At 35.9% G+C, this 14276-nt stretch overlaps 1 protein-coding gene across 3 annotated transcripts in view; it reads left to right on the top strand.

Annotated features, from left to right (window-relative positions):
- The window catches only part of USH2A (usherin), a 777259-nt gene that overhangs the window by 368440 nt on the left and 394543 nt on the right, over positions 1 to 14276 (top strand). The gene's annotated exons all lie outside the window — the stretch shown is intronic.

Genomic DNA, 14276 nt, shown 5'->3' with positions numbered 1-14276 from the left:
AACTTTACACATATATTGATAATTAACATACAAAGCACTCCTGTAGGACTAAGAGGTAACACTGCATGTAATAGGATAGCATACCTTTTAGGACCAGAATAGACATTTCCTCTGAGAATCCTTTGATTCTCCACATATGACACAGGTATGCCCTATATGCTTACTGAGTGGCTTTATATTACGCCCCTGCTTTTGGTTTGTGTCAATTTTGAATAGAACTGCTTGTTTGCTCATTGGTTTGCCCTGCTGAACCATAAGAATCATAAGGATACAATCATATTTGTTTTTTTCATCACTGCACCTCTTGGACCTATCACAGAGTGGGAATGGAATAAAAAGTGTTAAAGGAGTGAATGAATGAAGTCAGATGATTGCTGGGAACAAAAAAGGAAGATAGGAAAGGGGAACTGATGGAGGATAGAATTAGGGTAGGAATAAGGCAATAGAAAAGAGAAAAAAATGGAAAAAGATACAGCCAGGGAAAGAGAAGCTAAGGTCCCTCCCATGTACAGAAACAAATGCTGAGTCAGTCCACAGGGAAGCGTGGTGCAGCAGAGGGCAGGTCTCAAACTGTAGGACTTGACTCTTTCCAGAATGTACAGGACGCCATATAAGGTTACACTGGACACCACCAGAAAAAGAGCAGTGTAGGGAGAGGAGGCAAGAATTCACCTCAGTTTCTAATACCACCTGCAAAATGACACTGAATCTATATTTTGTTTGATTGAATTATCAAGAACACCATGCGACTATAGGCACTGATGAAAGATATTGGTATATGGCACCATAGTGTAGTATTACAATAGAAGCCCTGAATATAAAGAATGCGAAATATTCTTAAAGTACCTACAACCATGTTATCTTGCTATAGTAGTAACGGTTTGATTCTTCAATGGTTTCCAATCTTCATGTAGTATTTTAAAGAATATCCCTCCAATATTACTTGTAGCATTTTTTTCTGCTATATCTTTCTTGTCATTTCATAAGCAACTATATTCATTGTTGCTTTTATCCCCAGATAGCTTAAGGTATGAAGCATATTGAGACTGCAGTGCTGGTCGAAGAGGGGAAATAAACTGAGAAAGTTAAGATGAGGTTCAAAGATGTACATGATTATTCTAACTTTATTGCTGGAAAAACCGAGATCTAGATAGGTTAAGGAATTCTAGTCAGTAATCAGAGGAGCTAATTCAAATGTAGATCTGTCTGACCCCAAATTACCTGCTTTTAATTTCTGTACATTCTGCTTATTGCTCATATTTTATTTTTCCTTGCCACAACTCTAAAAGAAAGACCCCAGAACACTCATGTTAGTCTGCCATGGTTGCCATGGCAAAATACTACAAACTAGGTGGCTTTAATAGAAACTTATTTCTCACAGTCTGGAGGCTGAAAGCCTGAGACCAACATTTCGGCTGGCTTAGTTTCTCCTGAGTCTCTCTATGGTTTGCAAATAGCGGTCTCCTCACTCTGTGCGCACATGCCCTTTCCTTGATGTGACTTCATCCTTGGTATCTCTTCCTCTTCCTCTGAGGATGCCGGTTCTATTGGATGAGGCTCCCACCCTATGATCACAGATTTTATATCTATGATATGGACTAAGTTCAGGTCACTTATATCTTCAAAGGTTACCTATCAACAGAGACTTTCAGAGAAGACTGTATAGGAAAGGGACTCTGTCTGAAGTCAGCAAAGGAGAAGGCTGGTAGGAAACTGATCTAGCCATTGGGATGGACTTTATCTTTTAGGGGCACTTTGAGTCTACACCATGACATGTCTCTATCTACAGTGCTATTGGGCCTTATTGCTTGTCTTTGTGCCAGGATATTTGTAACCTAATATCTTTTCCACACTGAGTGGTTTGTGGGTAGAACTTCTATACATGACGTCTGGCGCTTTCAGCAACAGTGTCAGTCTAGGGCTACTAAAGTGGATCTGTACAGAGCTGAAATGTCTCTTCATAGAGAAACTGAGAAATGGAAGACAGAGTCTACTAGATTGGGAAAATAATTGATAATATCTTAAATTATAAAAGTGGTATATTCTTACTGAAGTTAACGTAAAACATGCAGACATGTAATACCTGAGAATTCTGTCATATAGAACTCTTACTTGATGCAATACCTTCAAGTACTTTATTCATTTTAACAAAATTGAGCTATAACCTATGTATGATATTGAATATTTACATCTTCCTTTATTATAGTATGACTATATCATTAAACATTTTTCTAAAAATATTTTTGAAATGTTTTAAATAACATTATATTCCATCTCATATAGCATATAATGGATATTATCTTGAGGTAGATATTGTTATACATAATACTCTATTTGCTAGCTTCCTAGAAGAACAGCTAAGTCAAAGGTAATGAACATTTACAGGACATTTGATATACTTTGTCACATTATTTCCAGCTATCAGCAGTGAATTTCATATTCTTAAATATTTGATAATTTTACAAATAAAAACATTATTTTATTTTTATTTGCATTTTAAAGTACCAGTGAGAGTGAATACTTTTCTGAATAATTATTAACCTTTTATATTTTCCTTTAACTCATCTAATCACATTCTTGATGAGCAAAAATTTAATTAGAGTAAGTAATAATTTTGAAACTTCTCCAAGAGCTACTCTGTTTTTGCTGGTTACAATCACCCATACTGTTTAAAATGTTTTACCTTCTGCAGTATCAGAAACTTCCCTAATAACTTGTTTTAATGTCTTCTCCTAAATATTCAAAGCGTCAACAATTTTTTTCTCATACCTACGCCGTTTACTTGTAGTTTTCCTTTTAAGTTTTCACATAGACCCGACGTTCTTCCCCTATGCTTTGCAAATGGATCTTGCTGCCATGGTGGGTATGAGTAAAGTAAATGCATTTCAATTCAGAAGCCACTTAGCATCCAGGTGGCTTGATTTTTTTCTTCTTTCTCTTAAATATGAAGCATTAAAAGTCAAAGGCATTGCTGCACCTTGAGTTAGTACAAAATATATTTAAAAATGCATACAGTTCAAATTTTTTACCTTGCATAGGCCATAAGCTAGTAGTATGGTGGGTCAGTTCTGACACTGAAAAATGAATCCAGTTAGAGAACCTCCCGAAGGCTGTTGATGTTTGCTGTAATAAATAGCACACACTTTAAGTCAAACTTTTTCATTCTGTATTCAAAGGTAATGGATTTTTCGTAACCATAGTAACCCTGGTGTATTTCTGGATAAATACATGAGGTATATACATTCTAGTTTTATTTTTGAATATAAACTACCACATTATGTATTACTAATAATATGAAAAATAGGATGTAGGTTAGTCTAATGACAGCTAAAACTAGTATGCATTTTTCTTCCACAAAAAATAAATATTTATCAAAAGTATAGGCTCAATTAATTTTTCTCCCAGTTTTGTGGTGTTCTGGTGGTGCCATTTATCTTTTTTTGCAAGATCTCCATTAATCTCTTATTTCTGTCCCATAACAGATTTTTAAGAATTTTGAGGTAAAAACAATTGTACTTTAAAGCTTATGATTAAAAACATAATCGAAAGATTGAAGGACCTATATTGATATCCCTGGCAGAGCTATTGCGGGCCAGTAAAGATGTGTGTATACAGTACATTCCTAAACAGGTACAAAAAGGAAATCCTTCATGAGACTGTTCAACATATCAAGATTGTTTCAAAGTTCAGGCCAGCTAGCACCTGATTGATGATGACTATCCAGACTGTAGCAAACCAGATTATCCTCATTTTAAATGAGCACCCTACCAGAAACTGGCCATTTTTAAGAAGTTTATGAGATGTTTCAGAAAAGCCTACAAACTTTTGAGAAACAAGAATAGCAAGATGGTGGTAATCAGGATAAGCTTCCACCAAACTCAGCAAGGAGGTTTATGTGAGTTGTGCTGCCTAGTAAGAAAAGACTGCCTGAATTGCTTTTAGTTAAGCAACCTAAGCCACTGCTGTTGATAATGATTAGAACTTCAGAGGAAAAAAGTTTGTTAGGGATGCTATAGAAAAATAACAGCTATCTCACACCAACCCATAGCATGTGTGTATTTTCAAGTGTACCATCTGATAAACCTGTATAGTCATGTTATAATTAAATAAGAGTGACCGATATCTAGAACCATAGAAAACATCTTCGCACCACTGTTCCATTAGGACCTGGATTTCTATCACTAAGACTGAGACAGTAAGATATGGATAATAGCAATGTAGTCAGTAAGGGAGTGAGTGAGAGAGAGAGAGAGAGTGAGTAGTTGAGACAGAAAAGTAGAGAGAGGATAGAAAGGAGGATGTGAGGGAAAGGGGAGGGTGAAAGAGGGAGGAAAAGTGGACGAATTTCTGGTAAAATCATATAGGCAATAATTATTTATGTCTAAACAACTAAAAGTGCTAAAACTTTTTTTGGTCTTATTTGCCAAGGTCAAAGAGAACGATGTATAAATAGCAAAATGGAAATGCTCATTTTAAACCATCCAAACACTTAAGTCTTACGATGAGAAATTTATTGACGAAGAAGCTGTATTGCTTATGGCACAATAAAAACACGTTTAAAGGTTAGGTACTTCTATCCGAGCGTTATAAGGAACCTTATCAGCACTCTACAAATTTGAGCTAAATTATACTCAGTCACACCAATGGCTTACAAAAGGTCTTTTCTTAGCAAACTAGAACTTTACTTTAACCTAGATATTGTCTTTATTTTGCAAATTTAAATGTCACATTGCAGTATATTGAAATAACTCCTTTTACCCAAAAATACTATTACCTAAAGGAATGCAGTTAACATGCCTGTGTTCTGTTACAAGCTCCAATATTAATAAGGCAGAGCATGTGAGGGTTTCCAGGCAAGACACTGGTCTCATCCGTGAGTCACCATGCCACTCTGTTACAAACGAGGTCATACCATGGTTCCCTTTTATGTCATGGTCATATAGCATTAAATTGTACAATGTCTGAGAAACTTTAAGGATATGAGGAAACAAAAATCAAGCTATGCAATAAGCTAGAGCTTTCAGAAGCCAAATTACTAAGCTACTAACTCTGTGACCAGAGACTCCAAAATAGCTGTTCAAGGCTTTTCTAGCTATTGAATCCTTGGGTTAATGAACAGTGGATGCTATACTCTCAACAGTCTTACTCATCGAGCAACAAAGGATCAAATTAAATGAAAAAGCCTGTACAGAATGTTTGAATATCAGTCATGGTTAGCTGTAAACAATACAAACTAAATGTCATTCTTCCATCAAGGTGCTTCTATAATGCACCCGTATGTAAAGAAATAAAATATGTTTAAATTTACATTTTAAGATTCATACCCAAATATTATCTGTGATCTGTTAATCTAATTAAGGAATATTATGTTCATAAATGATAGGGAAAGACTCTACGCTTAAAGGGATTTTAGAAGAATAATAGGAAAAATATTCAGTTAGAAAAGCAATGGAGTTAAATGCTGAAAAGATAATGAAATGTGTCCTTCCACTGAAAGCTTTGCAAATAGAGCTGTCCTGTTATTTTGAGCATTTTGAGAGTTGCCATTATTTTTATGTGTCTTTTAAAATGCTTAAATTGAGTTATAAGTTAATACAGAAAGTGAACACATAATAAGGGTACAGCCTGATGGATATTTACAAATGAAACACATCTATGGAATCTGCACCCAAAGCAAGAAGCAGAACATTATCAGCACCCTGGAAAGCTCCTCATTTTGTGGCCTCAAATCTTGATTCAGGTGATGCTGTGATTAATAACATTCTAAAACTTTCCTCAAATACCTAAAACGTATTAGAGAATTTAAAGTATCTGTTCAAAATCAGTTTAAAAATGGATATGGCCCATGACAGTAATAAAAATATTTAGAAAAAGAGATAATCCCAGCTACTCAGGAGGCTGAGGCAGGAGAATCACTCAAAAACATAAATAAATAAAAAGAAAAAGAGATAATCAATTCCATCTGGAATGCTCCCAGTCTTACCTTTTGCATCTTCACAATCACAGCTCTTACTTCCCTGGCTCACTTTCTTTGATTCCTTATAGGAGCGATTAGTTTCCTAGTGCGGCTTAATACAATACCCAAAATGGGACGTTTTAGCACAATAGAAATTTATTCTTAAAGTTTGGGAAGCCAGGAGTTTGAAATGAAGGTATCAGTAGGACCATGGTCTCTCTGAAAATGAGGGGAGAACCCTTCCTTGCCTATTTCTCCTTCCAGTGGTTTCTGGCAGTCAGCGGCATTCCTTGGCTTGCAGTTGCATCACCCCAATCTCTGCTTGTGTCATTACACAGTGTTTTCCCTTCTTCTAAAGTTCTTTCCTCCTATAAGGATACCAGTCATATTCAATTTAGGGCTCACCCTCTTTCAGTATGACCTCAGCTTAACTTCATGGCATCTGCAAAGACCTTATTTTCAAATAAGGTGGCATTCATATGTACAGGGAATTAAGACATAGACATATCTTTTGAGAGGACAAAATTCAAGCCACTACACCTCCATTGGCTTCACAACTTCTTTGCCACTCGACTGAAACTGTTCTCACCTGGGTTGTCAATGTTCTGGTAGTCTCCAATTCAGGAGAGCATGAAGGCTGTATAATTCACGATGTTTTGTTGATCACTCCACCATCTCAGAACATTCTTCTCTTGGTGTGTGTGATACCTCACCTTCTTAATTTTCCCTGTTACTGTACAAGTTCTAGTGTGGTCTCTTATTCCTCTTTTTCTTCCACTCAAAAATATTGGTTTCCCCCAGGATTCCTCTTGGAATATTCCACAAAATCTCCCTTTGATGACTCAGTAGTCCTTGTCTTCAGACATTTTTCCTAAGCCACGAACATTTTTTTGACTGCATATTTGGCACTCCTGCTACAAGTGTTTTTACTCCAACTCCTTAAAACTGAATTTATTTTATCTGCTGCATCCTATCAATGTGCTCTTTATTCTGAGTTTTTCATCTTAGGGAACAGTAACTCTATTCATTTTTTTTCCCAAACAAAAACCTGGAATTAATCTTGGATTACTCCTTCTTTGTACTTCACATCCAAACTTTTTTGTTGTTCTTTTTCTAAGACAGGGTCTCACTGTGTCACCCAGGCTGGGTGGAGTAGAATGGTGTGATCATGGCTCCCTGCAGCCTCAACCTCCTGGCTCAAGCAATCCTCTCACCTCCACCTCCCAAGTAGCTGGGGCCACAGGTGCATACCACCACACCTGGCTAATTTTTGTATTTTTTGTAGAGATAAGGTTTTGCCATGTTGCCCAGGCTGGTCTTGAACTCCTGAGCTCAAGCAATGTGCACATTCAATCTTAAAATCTAAACATCTCCTGTTGGCCTGTCACACTTGTCATCTGGCTCATAGCTACTTTGTTGGCTTTATATCATTCTTTTACTCTCATTTATTTCTACAACACTACATTTGTTTTCTATTTGTGTTAGTTTGTTTTGCGAAATACAACATGTTCGTTTCTATATGCAGACTTTTGAACTTCCTGTTTACTCTGACTGGAATTTACTTTCCCCAGTTCTTCACATGGCTGGATCATTGTCTTCTTTGACTTCTTAGATCTTATAAAACCTTCTCTATATTAGTTAGAATAACCTAGATGTTATAAGCATACACACATATACATACAGAGAGATAATAGTCTTTAACAGCGAAAAAACAACTAAAGTTCATTTCTTATTTACTTAGCATTGAGTGCATAAAAAGTTTGGTCCACAGAGTTTCCTTTTTCTGCACAGTCATTCAGGAACACAGGCAGATGCAGATTCTGCCATATTTAACACATGACTTCCAAGGGAGCTCTGGCTTTATTTCCATTGCTATAGCAGATGAGGAAGAGGATTGAGAGATCATCATGGCAGATTGTTTTGGGCCAGACCCCGGAGTGAAAATGTTGCCCCTGCCCAAATTCCAGTGACTGTAACTCAATTTCATGGCCACATCTAACTGTAAGGGAGAATCCATAGTCAGCTTAAAGCAATGCCTTGTACTAACTCAAAGTTCTATAAGTCAGAAGTTTGGGGGTACTTAACTGGGTTCCTAACTAGGGCTTTACAAGGCCAAAATCAAGTGTTGGGGCAGTTTGGGTTCTCATCTGAAGGCTCTGGGAAGGAAATCACTTCTAGACTCACTCATATTGCCGGCTGAATTCAGTTCCTAGCAGTGGTAAGGCCAAGGTCCCTGTTTTCATGTTGGCTGTCAGCCATAGGCTACTATCAGCTTCTAGAGGCCACCTCAGGTCCTTCCACATGGCTCTCTCCATCACAGTGATGGGGAACCTCCAAGATACCTAATCCCCGTCATGCTTCAAATCTCTCTGACTTTTCCCTCCAGCTGAAGGAAACACTCTGCTTTAAATTGCTCAGAATTAGTTTGGGCCCACCAGGATTCATTTCCTTTTCTTCATATAAGGTAGGATCATCATGAGTGTGATAGCTCATCAAATTCACAGATTCCACCCACACTCAAAGGGTATGAATTGTATACAGGTGAATGTCACTGGGAGTCATTCTTGAATTCTTCCTACCACAAGGTTCAGAAGCAGAATCACCCAAGCGTGGCTCTTACTCACCGGTGACCTTGCTATGCCTTGGTTTCCTGGTAGAATGGTAACAACAGTACCTTCTTTAGGAATTTCATATAAAAATTAAATGTGATAATGCATATAAAATGATTAGCATAGTTCCTGTAACTTTTGTAAAAATAGTAATCAACCACCCATGCTATTTAGTTGCAGAAATAATGAAATTATTCTATCATAATAAATACTCTTAATGCAGAACATCCCCTGCATGCAGAAAAAAAAGCGTGTTTCTAAATTTCATGTTCAGTTTAACTCAGGAAATATTTGTTGAGCGGGTACTATGTACATCAGAGGTTAGAAGTTGTGTGTATAACTAAGATATTGTCATTCTTCCTCAAATCATTCCCAGTTCAATTGCTTAGACAGAAATATATAAAACTAAATAGAATGCTGTCCAATCTGTGGTTGATTCTGTAACATGTGTAACAACAAAAGAGAAGGGATCAATCCAGTTTGGAAGACAAAGTGTCACAGAAGAAGTGAATTTTTGCAGGCTTGAGAGTAGAGTTTCAGAACTCAGGAACAGGCAAACATAAGGACCTTGGCTGAATAGGCAGTAGGCCCAGAACTATTAATGTACATTTCATAAAAATTAAAGAGGGAAGAGTGTAATATGACTGTACACCCTGGGTAAGAAATCAATAGTGAGAAGCAAGGTGGGATTCAGATTATCAAAGGTGTTAAATTATGTTGAGATTTTTGAACTTCGTTCTGAGGCAACAGAGAACCATTGAAGGATTTTCAGTAATACCATGAGATAATCAGTGCTTTAGAAAACACATAGTTGGAACATAGCATTGCTTCAAAACAGTGAAGACTGAGCGTGTGTAGCTGTTGTCTCCACTGAGTAGGCACGAGGACAGGTGGATTAGAACACTAAATGCAAGAAGCTAATTGGACTTAACAATACAGATGGCAAAAGGATGAGGCGCAGAGTAGAGAAGAGCATTATGTTTATTTGTTAACAGCTCTATTGTATTTCTGTGCATCAGTCATTGTAAAATAAAATCTGCTTATTTTAAATCCTTTTAAATAGTGTTTAAATATTTCCTGATGACACAATCTGTTAAAGTATTTATCCTTGGTGCAGATTTCCATTAACCTTGTTGTAGATACTAAGCCTACAACCATATATTTATAGGGGCCTCAACTGTGGAGTAAAGCCTAGTGACATCATTATAAAAGCACATCTGGATAAGCTTTAGGGTCTTTGTCTTTCTATCCAATTTAGGAAATTTAGTAAACTATAGAAGAATACCATTATTAACAGCCCCTGAATTCTCAGATTATGAGGGTGTCTTTTCTCTCAAAATAAAGGCACAGAGGGATTAAAATCTCTAAAGCTGAAAATGATACAGAGAAATGCCCAGTACACAGATATCAAGGATATTAGGGGAATCCAGTTGTATTGGATATACAAGAAGAAAAAAAAAAGGCAGAAATTAAAATCAAAGTAACCTTTCATCATGTCTTTTGCCAGGATATTTTTAATGGTTTTTAGAGTCTATATAAATCCTTTGGTTCCTAAAGGACAAAATTCCCTTGATAATTTTATAAATTATTTTCAAAATAGTTTCTCTGTATTATAGATTTAAAAAATTAATACTGAAAAGAAAACATTGATTTTTTTCACTCACCCCAATACTTGATAGCTATCTTAAATTGAAAATGTCTTTAGCAGTATATTTTAATTTTGTCCATGGCAAAAAAAAAAGTGAGCGCTTCAAAAGCAATGATCATTCATTCGGGTTTTTACAAAACAAATAGTTCCAAGTCCTAGCTCTTTCAGTTGCCAGTGATATATAACCAACAATCTCATCTTTGCTTGTTTTTCTGATGGAACTCATTCTCTACTGTAACATGGACTTTCTCCATGGACTGGGGAAACATGGTCATCAGCCACTCTAAATTTATATTCTATGGGGAAACTGCCCCAGCATCACCAGACTGAAAAATACTGAAGGGCCAGGTGTGGTGGCTCAAACCTGTAATCCCAGCACTTTGGGAGGCTGAGGCGAGCAGATAACCTGAGGTGGGTAGTTCGAGACCAGTCTGACCAGTGTGAAGAAACCCCGTCCCTACTAAAAATTTAAAATTAGCCAGGCATGGTGGCTCATGCCTGTAATCTCAGCTATTCAGGAGGCTGAGGCAGGAAAATCACTTGAACCTGTAAGGTGGAGGTTGCAGTGAGCCGAGATTGTGCCTCTGCACTCCAGCCTGGGCAAACAGAGTGAGACTCTGTCTCAAAAAATACTGAGGAAGTATTCTGATTGGTCCATTTTGAATTATGTGCTCAACTTTGGTGTCAAAGAGGCAGGATCTAGTTAATAGAAGAAAGGAAAGAGAGAAACAGCCCCTGGGAGATTATGATCACCTAGGGCATCACACCAAATGCAGACTCTTGAAATTCTAAAGTTTGGCTCATTTGTTAAATTTACAAATATTAGAATCTTACTGCCAATAAAACTCAACTGTACATATATCACATATGTAAGTGTGTGTGTGTATGTATGTGTGTTTTGTGAATGCAGCTCATGAATATGTATCCTTGAAAATCCAACACTGATGACTACCTGTGTTCTTTTGTTTGAGAATTTCTTTGAAATTTTATCTATTTTCTTAAAATTAAATCTCTGTTTTGTTGGTTTATTTTCCACCATTTTTGAAATCCTCAAATTTGTCTGTACATGGCTGCCTTTTCAAAATAAGAAGTCAGTTCTTAAAATATTTACCTACATGTTTTTTGTGTTGAAGGGAGGCCATTCATTTCTTTTGATCATTTTTTTTAAAACTTTTATTTTAGATTCAGGGATGCATGTGTAGGTGTGCTATTTAGGTAAATTGTGTGTTGTAGGGGTTTGGTGTACAAATTATTTCATTACGCAGGTTATAAGCATGATACCCAATAGGTAGGTTTTCAATCCTCCCCCTCCTCCCACCCTCCACTCTCAAGTAGGCCCAAATGTCTGTTGTTCCCTCCTTTGTGTCTACATGTACTCATTGTTAGCTCTCACTTATAAGTGAGAATATATGATATTTGATTTTCTGTTCCTGCATTAGTTTGCTTAGGATAATGGCCTCCAGCTCCATTCATGTTGCTGCAAAGGACGTGATTTCATTCTTTTTTATGGCTGCATAGTATCCCACATTTTCTTTATTCAGTCTACCATCGATAGGCATTTAGGTTGATTCCATGTCTTTGCTATTATGAATGATGCTGTGATGAACATTTCTTTTGATTTTTTTATTTTTATTGTCTGTATTAGGACATCATAACAGAGCCCTCTGCTATAGGCTGAATTGCATCCTTCCAAAATTCATAAATTAACATTCTAATCTTCGGAATGTAACCATATTTGGGGATGTGGTCTTTAAAGAGGTAATTAAGTCAAAATAATGATATGACAATAAAAGCATCATGCCCCTCATTATGGTTTTGTAGATGAAGTCTAAGTAGCTTAAGTGTCCTATATCATTGATTGGTACATATTTAATATATATAATATCAACTGCTACTTTCTGGATACTAAGAGAATTGCTGAAAATGCAGTGGTATACTTCAATGAACCTATATACCCTAATTCGTACACTGTCTTTCTTATCTTTTGTTTCAGTTACCTTGTTTAAATCTTGTTGCTATATGACACTAATAAAAGTAACCAAAAAATTGTAATAAATAGTATCACAAACATTTTATTGTGCTTGAGATTGTTTCAAAGGTATTCATTTTTCTGGCCATACACACACATATATATTATAACATAATATAATTAAAAATCTAATAAACATTACTTGACTACTAGTTAAACAAGTTATGGCTAATAACTAACATGTACACAAAATATGTGAACACAATAGAACAAGCAGATCTTTATCAATAGGAGAATATCGTCAAAGTATATTGTAAAGCACTTGTGCAGAAAAGCATATTCCCTATTCTGCTAATGTTTATTTGTCTGTTTGTATGTACATAGACTACCTCTGGAGGTATACATATAAATTCAATAATTTCCTGGGAGGAAACTGGTTAATTGTGAAACAAAGGTGGAGAGAGACTTAATTTTTATGTAAGGTCTTTTGTACATTTTAGCTGTTGCACCGTGAATATATATTAATGCATTATTCATTCCAAATTAAGTACAAATTAAAAGTAAAATTACTACAAAATGGTAAATTTTAAATATTAAAGAAAACTTGAAAAAACATAAAGGAAAATTAAAATTGCCCAGAATTTTACCTACCAGGCACAATCACTAATTATATTTTGCTTTATATATTTAAGGCCTAATTTTTTTTATCATTAAGACACAGACACAAAAATATAATTGGGACCAGACTGTTTTACAACTTTTTATCACTTTACAATATGGTAAGCATATTACCAAATTACTAAATTACTTTCTCAGCATTCTTTTATGTAACATTTTGTGTATGTGCATTTTAAATTCTTTAAAATTAATACCCCAAATATGTTTGTGCATTATTTAAAATGACATATTCTTCTTACTATTTTGTAAATGTTTTAATATATATTAAGGATACTAACCATTTGCATGCACTCTATATGACAGGTTTTTTTTTTCTACTTTGTCTTCTGTATTTTTTTTTACTTTGTTTATGGTGGTTTTAAAATTAAGACATTTTTAAAACTTGTAGTCAATTCAAATTTAGATATATTTTCCATCATACTGTCTTCTTTAAATAGAAAAATTTAGATTGTCTTCACTCCAAGAATAGATAAATATTTCCTGAGGGTTTCTTTGATAATTTATACTTTCAAATATATTTTCACGTTTCAGCTTGCATGAATATTTTTGTTTATTCATTTATTTATTGAGATAGGGTTTCACCCCATGGCCCAGACAGAAATGCAGTGGCATGATCTCGACTCACTGCAACCTCTGCCTTCTGGGTTCAAGTGATTCTCTTGCCTTAGTCTCTTGGGTAGCTGAGATTACAGACATGCACAACCACTCCTGGCTAATTTTTGTATTTTTAGTAGAGACAGAGTTTCAGCATGTTGGCCAGGCTGGTCTCGAACTCCGGACCTCAAATATTCCGCCCACCTTGGCCTCCCAAAGTGCTGGGATTACAGGCATGAACCACTCAACGTGGCCACTTTTGTGAATTGTTAAATTACCCAATGATGTGTATAAGGGTCCAAATTTTATTCCCATTTTGTAGATGAAGAAATGGAGATTCTGAAAACTTAATTGATATGCCTGAAATCATAAAGCTAGTTAATGTCATAGCTAGGACTAGAATTTTGGTGCTTACATAATGTTCTGATTCCCAAATCACAAATCTCTACTAGATGTTTAAAGTCAAAGAATGATGGGAAATTCCATTAAATTATTAATTCGGTAGTTTCAAAATATTAATACAACATTGATATCTTTAGTACATATCAATGTATTCTTGAAGACAACATGTCAATTAAATTGTCTCTTATTCAAATGTTAGCTTCAGTTTTTAAAATTTAAAGCTAGTCTGCTGATTTTCAGTAAGAGTTATTAATATTGTGAACTCATAAGTTGAGGAGGAAAAAAGTAGAAATTGTAGGTCTGGGCCGGGCGCGGTGGCTCAAGCCTGTAATCCCAGCACTTTGGGAGGCCGAGGCGGGTGGATCACGAGGTCAAGAGATCGAGACCATCCTGGTCAACATGGTGAAATCCCGTCTCTAC

This window comes from Cebus imitator, unplaced genomic scaffold (assembly GCF_001604975.1).
Source record: "Cebus imitator isolate Cc_AM_T3 unplaced genomic scaffold, Cebus_imitator-1.0 Scaffold411, whole genome shotgun sequence".
Taxonomy (NCBI): Eukaryota; Metazoa; Chordata; class Mammalia; order Primates; family Cebidae; genus Cebus; species Cebus imitator.
This window is presented reverse-complemented; position numbering and strand designations above follow the sequence as displayed.